This window comes from Rosa chinensis, chromosome 6, assembly GCF_002994745.2.
Source record: "Rosa chinensis cultivar Old Blush chromosome 6, RchiOBHm-V2, whole genome shotgun sequence".
NCBI classification, from domain to species: domain Eukaryota; kingdom Viridiplantae; phylum Streptophyta; class Magnoliopsida; order Rosales; family Rosaceae; genus Rosa; species Rosa chinensis.
In genome coordinates, this window is record NC_037093.1 from 53,342,935 (window position 1) to 53,353,091 (window position 10,157).

The 10,157-nt window shown below is 35.3% G+C and overlaps 1 long non-coding RNA gene across 5 annotated transcripts; it reads left to right on the forward strand.

The window, feature by feature from the left end:
* Positions 1–3,520: 3,520 nt before the first annotated feature.
* Positions 3,521–9,532, forward strand: LOC112174101. Of its 5 annotated transcripts, XR_005802161.1 has the most exons (11): positions 3,521–3,574; positions 3,694–3,810; positions 3,940–4,027; positions 4,116–4,180; positions 4,374–4,457; positions 4,577–4,677; positions 4,950–5,054; positions 7,090–7,670; positions 7,767–7,939; positions 9,011–9,069; positions 9,155–9,532. It is a non-coding gene; the product is annotated as an uncharacterized LOC112174101 (long non-coding RNA). The 5 variants fall into 5 exon arrangements; XR_005802164.1 differs by having other exon boundaries at positions 3,526–3,810; positions 4,354–4,457; XR_005802160.1 differs by having other exon boundaries at positions 3,526–3,810.
* The last annotated feature ends 625 nt before the right edge of the window (positions 9,533–10,157 follow it).

Below are 10,157 nucleotides of genomic sequence, written 5' to 3' on the forward strand. Positions count from 1 at the left end.
TGCTTTTGTTGGGAACAAAAATGCATATACAAGATTAAAGACTCTTTTTGGAGAATTATATCTTTTGTTGGAAAAGTGTGCAACGCATGTATGATTCTTTTAATATATTTTGCACAATTAAAAGTACTTGAAGTAGTGTGCTTCTTAAAAAATTACAGAAAGTGCTCGTGTAATTACAAAAGACTCTTAACTTCTTTTGCCAAATACTGTCACGTCTTTATTAATCTGAAAACACTTGTGTTAATTTTAGAATCTCAAAGAAGTTAAAAATAAATTAAAATCTCGAGTGCTTCATCAAGAAATTAACGCAATTTTTCTATAACCTCCGAAATATAAAATATTTAAACTGGTTATGAAAATTATTGTAACCCTTTTTTAATCTGATCTGAAAATTATTGTAACCCTTTAAAAACATGTTTGACTATTGTGAAAGAAATAACATTTATAAGCACGTACGATTTTAACATTGATTTAGGGCTCTGGGTAAATTTGGGCCTAATAAATGCTCACTTACTCAATTAAAAGATTTGTATGCTCACTTACCCAATTTAAATGTAAAAAGACAAGCTTGTCCTTTAAATAATTAAAAAATCATTGAAGACCTTGCGCGGACTCGGGTTACCGGCCGGCGGAATCCCTTGACCGGTCACCGAAGGTTTCCAAAGAGCTCGCCGAAGACTTTTATTACCCCCCAATAAATTTTTATAAAGTTTATTGGGGGATAATAAAATGTTTATTGGATATTATTGGGGGCAATAAAAATGGATGCCGGACTTCGGTCACCGGTCCGAAGGTTGCTAGAAGTTCGCAAAGAGGTCGCCGGAGACTTTTATTAACCCCCAATAAAAATTTATTGGGGTACAATAAAAAGTTTATTTTTATTGGGGGGCAATCAAAAGTTTATTAGGCGGCAATAAAGTTTATTGGGTATTATTTGAGGTAATAAAAAGTTTATTGGGTATTATTGGAGGTAATAAAAAGTTTATTATGGGGCAATAAAACAAGACACCGGTCGCCGGATTTCGGCCATCAATGATCGGATTCCTGCGGCCTGTCACCGGATTCTGGCGGCAGGTGATCTGATTCAGGAGACCGAATTCCGGTAAAGTCTCTCTCTCTCTAAGTGACAAAGGGAGAGTGGGCAAAATTGTCCCAAAAATTAATAAAAATTAATAAAAAAATAACTTAATTAGGTATTAGGGCAAAAAAATATATAATTTGTTGGATAAATGGGCAATCTTATAAGATGTTTGGGTAAATAGGGTTAGTTTAGCTCAAATTTAGGTAAATTGACATTTTCCCATTGATTTATCACTATTTAATTAAAAAAAATAGACTGTTATTACGTGGCCGTATGACGTTCTTGACAGGTTAATTACTCTTGCAAGAGATTTTTCTAGGGTTGAGGTGACCTGGGTCAAACTGGACCCAAAACTTTCAAGCCGTAGGACGTCAAAATGGCCGGGAGAAAGTGATAAGTTCCGAATATGCCGTGGCCCATGCAGGTTAAGGTCAGATAGCGTTTCAAACTTAACCTTAATGCTTGATTGATTAATGCATGATTGTGATTTGTGAGATAGAGTTATTCATCTTTAGGTCAATTTGCCGAATTGGGTGCACGTACGTACACTCCACTGTACTATACAGTAATGATGTTACGTTTGGTACTCTAACAACTAGAACGAACATTCAGAAATCAAAACGCTTCTGCTTTCCTTCCCTATTAGGTCTAAGAAGATTACAAAATGCTTATATTTTAATCTTCTTCTTGAAAAGAAAGAAGATGAACTGTTCTATCTATGACACATGCAATTACTTAAACAAGCAAACAGAGATGAAAGATATGATGTAAGCAAAGAGATAATTATCAAAGTGGGAATATAAAGAATGATTTCCACCGGCTGCGCGATCCGACTTTAGGGATTTGGCTCGTCGAGTCGACCATGAATTCTGTATCCACGAAAGATCGAACAATGTTAGGCATTGATATTCCATCAGTTGCAAACCGAGAACATGCATTTCACTGGTTTACGCTAATTCAGTCAAACTTGAAAACGAGTTTATATATTGGGTTAAATACTATTTAGTCCATGTATTTTGCCTCTCTCATCGTTTCAGTCTCTGACATTCTAATTTAATCTAAAAACTCCCTGACCTCACAATTTCCCTTCAATAGGTCTCTTCCGCGTCAAATTAGGAGTTGGCCTTGGGTGAAATGTCCAATATACCTATCTGTTATTTCTTTTTCCTTTTTTCCTTTTTTTTCTTTTTCCTTTTTAATTTCTTTTTTTCTTTTTCTTCCTTTTTTCTTGTTCCTTTTTATTTATTTTTTCCTTTTTTTTCCTTTTCGTTCTACCTACTTTCTCCTTCCTCAACCCACCAATCCCATTCCGATCAAACTCCACAACTCATCTGTTTCTCTCCCCAAATTGAAACCAAACCCAGCAAAGACCTAGCTTGGCAGTGTATAGATGGACATCGAGCAAAAGCAAGAGGCTAGGAGCTGATCGATCACTTCTTCACTTTCTCTGAAGCCATCTCCCTCCGTTGTCTCTTAGCGGATCCGCCATCGTCTCCATCGTCGCCGACGCCATCTCTCAAACATAAGCAGATCCCAATCAGCTCGGAAATTTGCCGCTCAACCACTCCCCTCTTGTTTTCACAGCCTACTTCTCTCTCTCCCACTCAAATCCCACTCTCTCTCCACATCAGGCCTCAATTTGGAAACTTTTCACTGAAAACTACCATTTTTTCAGACTCTGAGGTTTTTGGGTTTTGCTCAAAATGGTGATTTGGATTTTGGGTCTGGTTGAAATGGTGGTTTTTGATGGCCAAGTTGACCAAAACCAGAAGTGAAGAAGAAGAATAGTGATGGAAAAGAAAAATGGCCGCCGGCGTGGAGAACAATAATTGGGGTTTCGGGTTGATCTGGATTGGTTCGCCGACATGGCGCTACTGATGCAGCAAGATATGATGATCATTAAAAAGGAAAAAGAAAAAAGAAAAAAGGAAAAAAAGAAATTAAAAAGGAAAAAAGAAAAATAAAAAAAAGGAAAAAGAAATAACAGAGGGGTATATTTGACATTTCACCCAAGGCCAACTCCTAATTTGACGCGGAAGGGACCTATTAGAGGGAAATTCTGAGATCATGGAGTTTTTAGATTAAATTAGAATGTCAGGGACTGAAACGATGAGAGAGACAAAATGCAGGGACTAAACAGTATTTAACCCTTATATATTTATACATATGCTGCAATTAAATTCGCTTCAACCAGACTTATAGCAGACTCATGCCAGTAGTAGTTGAGCCGCAGTTTTTGTACTTTCTTGTCAAAATTTATAATCTTCTAATTCTCAGTTAACTGTTCATCGGCTTATGAACAGTACCGGCTTGAGCGGAGCCGATTTTGTTAAAAGACCGTTTTGCCCTTCATTCTTTGCTTAATTGCGATCTGCTGTTAGACCTAGGTATAAAAGGTGTTGGGGTCAGAGATGCGATCTTCTTTCTCTCTTCGTTCATTCTCTTTGTTTTTGCCTCACCTCTGCGTTCTTGGGTGATATTTAGGGAGAATAGGTTGTGCATGTCGTCGTCCTGTTTGTTTTTCTTCCATTGAGAGTTTGTTTGTTCCTTGCATGTGATTAATTTGGCGTTTTGGTTTTTCTGATGAGCTCTGTGTTTTCATTTGTTCTTAGGAAGGAGAGGGATGATGAGGTTTGGATTTTGTTAGATCAAAAGGTGTTGGGGTGATTAGCGTGATCTTCTCTGTTTCTTTCTGTGTTTGTTCTTGGCTGGGCTTTTCGCATCTAAAGGTATGCAGTTGTTGGGTGATGGGTTCTACATGTTGTTGTTTTGTGTATTGGTGTTCGGTTCGATGCTTATTTGTTGGGTTTTTGTGAGATACTGTTTGGTGTGTGTCTAATTTGATGTTTTCGTGTCAGATTCTTCGGTGTGTGATTGATTTGTGGTAGGAGAGGTAGAGTGATTGTGGAGGAAATGGAAGAAGAATTGACAGCAGAAGATTAACAGGTGAGTGAGCTATTGATTTTGGACTAATCTAATTGATTTGGTTTGTGAATAAATCAATTGATTTGTGAGGTAATCGTTTATTGTTTAGGCTGCATCATATTTTTGTGTGGATAGAGATATTCTTTGGAGGCTCTACAAAGAATACGACTTTAGGTGAGATTTTATTTTATTTTGGTTTTTGTCGGAAAGTTTATTATTGATTAGCATTGATTGTTTTGATGTGTTTATTTCGATTTGTTCATAATCTTGAGATTATGAAGTTTAATTATGGATCAAAGGTTTGTAAAGTGAGTTTGTTTTGATAGTTTTGTTATTTGTACTTGAAGTTTTGTTATTTCTCAAACAGAGAGGAGAGGAATCCTTCTTGCTTGAAAGACGGAGAAGGAAGAAGAGAGGAGCTTTTGTTTGCTTGAAAGAAAAGAACTGGAAGGTATTTGATCTGATTTGTTGGTTTTGTTTTGTTTTGTTTTTTTAATCTAAGATTCTGTGGTTTATCTTTCAGTATTCTCTTTTTTATTGTAGTAATGTAATATTGTTTGCATTTGGTAGGGATTTCAATAAACAAAAACGGGAGGTGGTAGTATTGCTCTGTTCTCTGATTTTTGGATTGTTGTTCTTTGCTTCCTTGATGCAGTTGCCTTTCTCTTGAGGTATGGTTTGTCATGATTGTTATTTCTTCCTTTTTTTACTTTCTATGGAAACATATTATTTTACAATATTTTATGGTCATTAATCAATGATCTGATCATCACTGATCATTATTTCTATGGAAACAAGAAATTTGTAATTTGAAAATCCTATAACAGTTTAATAATAATAAGACATTAGTAGAAACTAGGAATCATGACTTTTCAAAGAAGCTAACCTGTAAAAGTGCATGTCTTTTCCTGCTTTGCTACATTCATAATTCGAGTCATATCAGTATGATCAAAACAATTCCTACTGCACGGTCTGTTAGCAGAATATCAGAAGAGATCAGAGACGAGAACTTCTCCCTCTTGCCACCTGTCCTATCTTTCAAGATCAGGTAATAACTATATTCCTCTGTTTTTCATATTTATGTCATTGTTATGGTTAATAATGGAATGTGTAATACCTTATATGAATAATATAAGAAGGTGTGTAACAAGTAGAGATTGCATGTAAGTAAGCTTACATCTTACTGATCAGTATAACATATGCTTATATTCTTATAAATTTTCATTATTTGTTATAAGGTTTGTTTGCATTTGGAGTCTTAAGTTAGGCAAAAGATAGTGCAATCCGAATACTTTATGATGGGCATGATAAACAACAGATATTAGGAGAGAATTACTATAAGCCTGAGTGATGATAATAAATTTAAAAAATAGGAGCAGGGGAGTGGAGGGAGGAAAGAGGGAAAGAATCCAATATCAATAATTCTTTTTATTGAGACAGAAGATAAAGACTAAGAATACAAGAAAGTTGGGTACTAAAAGACTCGCGAGAAAGAACTCAGAACTTCTTCAAATGAAAGGATTGACTTTAATAATCTTTCAGTTTCAACTATCTGCCAATATGCAAAGATGTGACAAATGAATATACAATGTCAAAGCGAACCTGTAAGGTTGAGGCTAAATCCGAGGGATCCGGCTCCTCTAAAGTGAGCAAGTCATGAAATTCGTGAATTTCATAAAATCTCCGACCTCCATTTAATCTAATGGCTCAAACATATCCACGTTAAAAAATACCAACTATTTGGATTATTTATTCATTTATATATAAGTCATGTTTTTCTCTATCAAAAAGAGGAAAAAAAATGTCTTGCCTGCCTTTATGATCAAGCGAATTTTCATATCTGAATTCATAAGTTTAAACATGATGCTAATTTTCTTAGGATTGTTTTCAGCTTTGAATAGCAAAAGCTTTAATTTATTTCTTCACTATCAAATTGAGATTTTGCAGTTTCCTCTACCATTCATTTATGGGCTTTGTAGTTTATATCCTATATTGATTACTGGAGATGATGGGTTTCCAATTGGCTATTTTATGGCTTTTGGTTTATAAATTCGTTGGAGTAAATCCCAATTGTTCATGAACTACAATAATTTTATCTATGTGGAGTATGAAGGACTGAAGCACTCATGGTTTTCTATGAGATCCATGGAAACCTGGGTTCTTAGAAGCAGAGAATCACGAAGGTGATGACTGAATAAAGAAAAAAAAAAGGAAAAAAAATGCATAGCATCAAAGTTAATATGGAAAAGAAATTTCTAAAATTTTGTTAATTGGCATGGAAATTTTTGAGCCATTAGATTAAATGGAGGTTTGAGATTTTATGAAATTCACGAACTTCATGACTTGCTCACTTTAGAGGAGCCGGATCCAAATCCTAGAGTGCGCATAAAAGAATAAATTGTTTACTAAGCTGGCATAATAATAAGTACAGAATAATGTTAGTGCAACCCTATCAATAGTCAAAGTCTTCCAAGTATGCTTCTGTTGCTTATTCTTTACATATTTATGTAATGTAATCCATCTAAGCAACACTAATATATGGATATTAACATTAGTATTATTGAACAGTGATTGCAGATTGGGCAAAAGTGAAGATTATTTTCAATCATATTTTAATACAATGACATGTGTGACATTGATCATTGTATGGAATTGATCATTAGCATTACTGTATGAACTTGATCATTGTTTTTGCTTTATTTTGATCATGTGACGCTAAATATTTTTTCGTAAAAAGAAAATTCTGTTTGTTTTTCTCTGTTTTGTGTTATGCTTTGGGATTTGAAAAATCCTTTTCTGCAAATATGGTTGGTTAAAGTGGCTACTGTGGTATTGGTATTGGTATTGAACAAATTGGCATAATATGCTCCTCTTTGTTTATTAGATTGATTCTTTACTTCGAGTGGCTTGGTTGCAGTTTATATTTGTTATCCTCTTTTAAATCTACAGTTTTGGTGTTTAATTAATTGTGATTAAATGTATGCTTGGTTAATGTATTTGAAACTATATGTTAAAGTGTTAGCACTTGGAAGCAATGGAAGGAAGAGTGAGTTAGTTATTCATTTAAAGTGTTGTTTTTGCAGCATTGCAGATTAGCATAGAGAGAGCTTGAACATCAACTTCAACTTCAGCTATTACTTTGCAAGTTTGATGGATGAATTTGAATTTACCTATTCAGATTTTTTGTTAAAACTTAATAAAATGAAAACTGTTCGTCTTTTATTTTTATTTTTTTCCTGATGAGATCTATGTTTACTCAGGGTTCTAAAAATCGGCCTAGGCGGCCGCCTAGGCTCTAGGCACATCAGTTCCATTCCGATTTCCCCCTAGTCGAGCGAGCTGGGCGCTGGGGATAAAGTCGGCCGCCTAGGTGGGGCTGAGCGGTCCTGGGTGGGGGCTGGGCGGTCGGCGCCTAAGCGTTTGGGTTTTTTTTTTTTTTTTTTTTTTTTTTTTTTTTCTCTTAACCAAAACGCGAAGATAGGTGAGAGAACCCTATTTTCTGGGTTGAAAGTCAAAACTCAAAACGCGAAACGCTCCGTCGCTCTCTCTTTTGGGTTTCGTCGCTCCGTCGCTCTCTCTCTATCCTACAGGCTCTCTCTCGATCAGTCGATTGACTCGATTCTCAGTCGCTCTCCGGCCAGCTCTTTAGCTCTCCAACTCGCAAGTAAACTCGATTCTCAGTCTTTCTGGGTTTTACTCTCAATCGAATTTCTAGGTTTTGTTCTCACAATCTCACAATTTCTGGGTTCACACTTTTCAGGGCTTTCTGGGTTTGATTTTGGGTTGGATTTCTGGGTTCAAGGCTTCAAGCTCGGTGATTCTTCAACCTCGAAGCTTGGTGATTCTTCATTCTTCAAGCTCGATTTCTGGGTTCAATTGGTGATTCTTCAAGCTCGATTTATGGGTTTTGGATTCGGTGTTTCTGCAAGCTCGGTTAGTCTTGTTAAGTTGCTGGGCATTGAGTGATTTCACTGATTTGAGTCATAATTGAAGTGATTCTGGCATTCTGCAAGCTCGGTGAATGTTATAAACTTAATTGATTTGTAGTTGTGTATCTCATACTTAAGTTTTGGATTTTGGACTGTGGTGTTTCTGATTCATGATTGTTGGAGCTGTTTTGGACTTTGCTTACTGCATTGTTTTGAGATGATGATATTTGGCCTCTGTATCTATTTTGGATGGGAATTGAATTAGTTGATTAATTGAATTGCATCTGTTTTGGCCTCTGTGAATGGGAATTGAATCAATTGATTCATCTATTTTGCATGATTAGTGATTGATTATTGCCTATGCTCAGTTTTTAATTATGCTCTGTTATGGACTTTTTGAGTTTTTGGTAATTCATTAAAGTTTTGAATTAGGCTCAGTTTTGGTAAACTGAATTGCATATATAGAAATGGTCAAATGGTTGATTGGTTGTTGTTCAGCAATGTCGGAGATGGAAGAATCAAATTTGCAATTTTTTTTTTATTATTAAGAACTCATTATCTCATTGTTGTTGAACATTTTATCTATATTTTGAGTATTTTTACTATTTTCAAACATTATAATACCTTTTATATTTTTATTTATATAATTATATGTTATAATTTTTTTTTTTTTTAAAACCGCCTAGTCCCCGACCTTCCGTCCGACTAGCGCCTAGCGTTTTTTAGAACTTTGTGTTTACTGCAAGTTACTATGGTTTGAAATTAATTACCGGCCTTATTATTTAATCATGAAGAATGTATGCTTCCAGTATTATGCTTCCAAAGATTGAATGAATATTTTTATACGATTTCATATTATCTTCTTTCTTCACTTTTAACAAGAATAACTTTTGGAGCCTAACAATTGCCTTATACAGTCCTTTACCTTAAGGTTGATGATGATTCTTTAGTAATGGTCTTTATTTTCCTTTCTTTGATTTTTATAGTATTAGGTTTGCTGATTGAATATTATATATAAGTATTCTGATATTTGGTTTGATATAAATTTATGATTTCTAAATGTTTTAATTGACAGCAGTGAGATTTCAGAGAGAGACGGCAGGCAGCTAGCAATCCAGACAAAAAGCCCCGCAAGTAACAACTACATGCATGTCAATTTCATTTGTTTACCTATCACTTCTTTGACTTCTTCTATAACTTCTTACTTTCACAATAACAGGGAAGGAAGCACTGAATTAGCAACATCATCCACAAACACTATGAACAAGGAAAAAATGGACTGAAATATCATGTCACTTTTTGCGTAAATAGAAATGGAGGCAGCAACTTTTTGGACAACCTCCACAGCTAATCATCACTAGGCTAACAACCTCTCAGCAACTGACGTCACTTTTGATATAGTCACTAGGTTAGTCTATAAGTAGATCACTGTATTTTGGAGAAGCTGTTTTAACAGCATTTGTAATATATATTTGAACATTACCAGAACATCTATATTAATGGTAATGTTAGCTCCTGATATGGAGCATGAATCGATGTATTTTTGAGAAGCTGTTTTAACAGCAGTTGTTTTATATATATTAACTAAATGTTGTCATTCAAAACTTGCACAGTCGGTTCCAAAACCCGCAGCAACGCGCGGGCATGTATGCTAGTTGTGGAATCTATAACTGATAGTTATATATAGTAACTCGATCACACCCTTCACCAAAAGGAAGTCAGTGACTCTCGAGTCTTACCTGTTGATTATGTAAACAACAGTAACAATTAGAAACCCCACTTCTACCAGTTCTACCTTCTAGACTATAATTTATCAACTTTCCATTCAAAGCGCCATCATTGTTCTTTTACATTTTTTAGTTATTTAGTTCTAGGTCTGACTGTCCAGCAATCCCTTTGGTCGGGTTTGAAGCAATGACAAGTGTTGGCTTGGTCGATCAAATGTTGGCTAGGTGGATTCTGGGTGGGCGTTAGTGTTCTTGGTTGATTCTGCTCCAAAACGTTTTGTTGTTTCTGCCAGTTTAGTCTTTTTAGTTAAGTTTTTTCTAGTATGTTTGGAGTCGGGGCCTAGTGTGGTTTCCACAGTGCGTTAGTATAGACGTCAAGGTTGACGTCTAAAGTGGGAAAAGTTTCGGTCGAAGCTTTTATCTCTCATTCTTATTGTAATCTTCGTTTTATTAATGAAGTTCTTACTTGATCAAAAAAAAAAAAAATCGCGCATC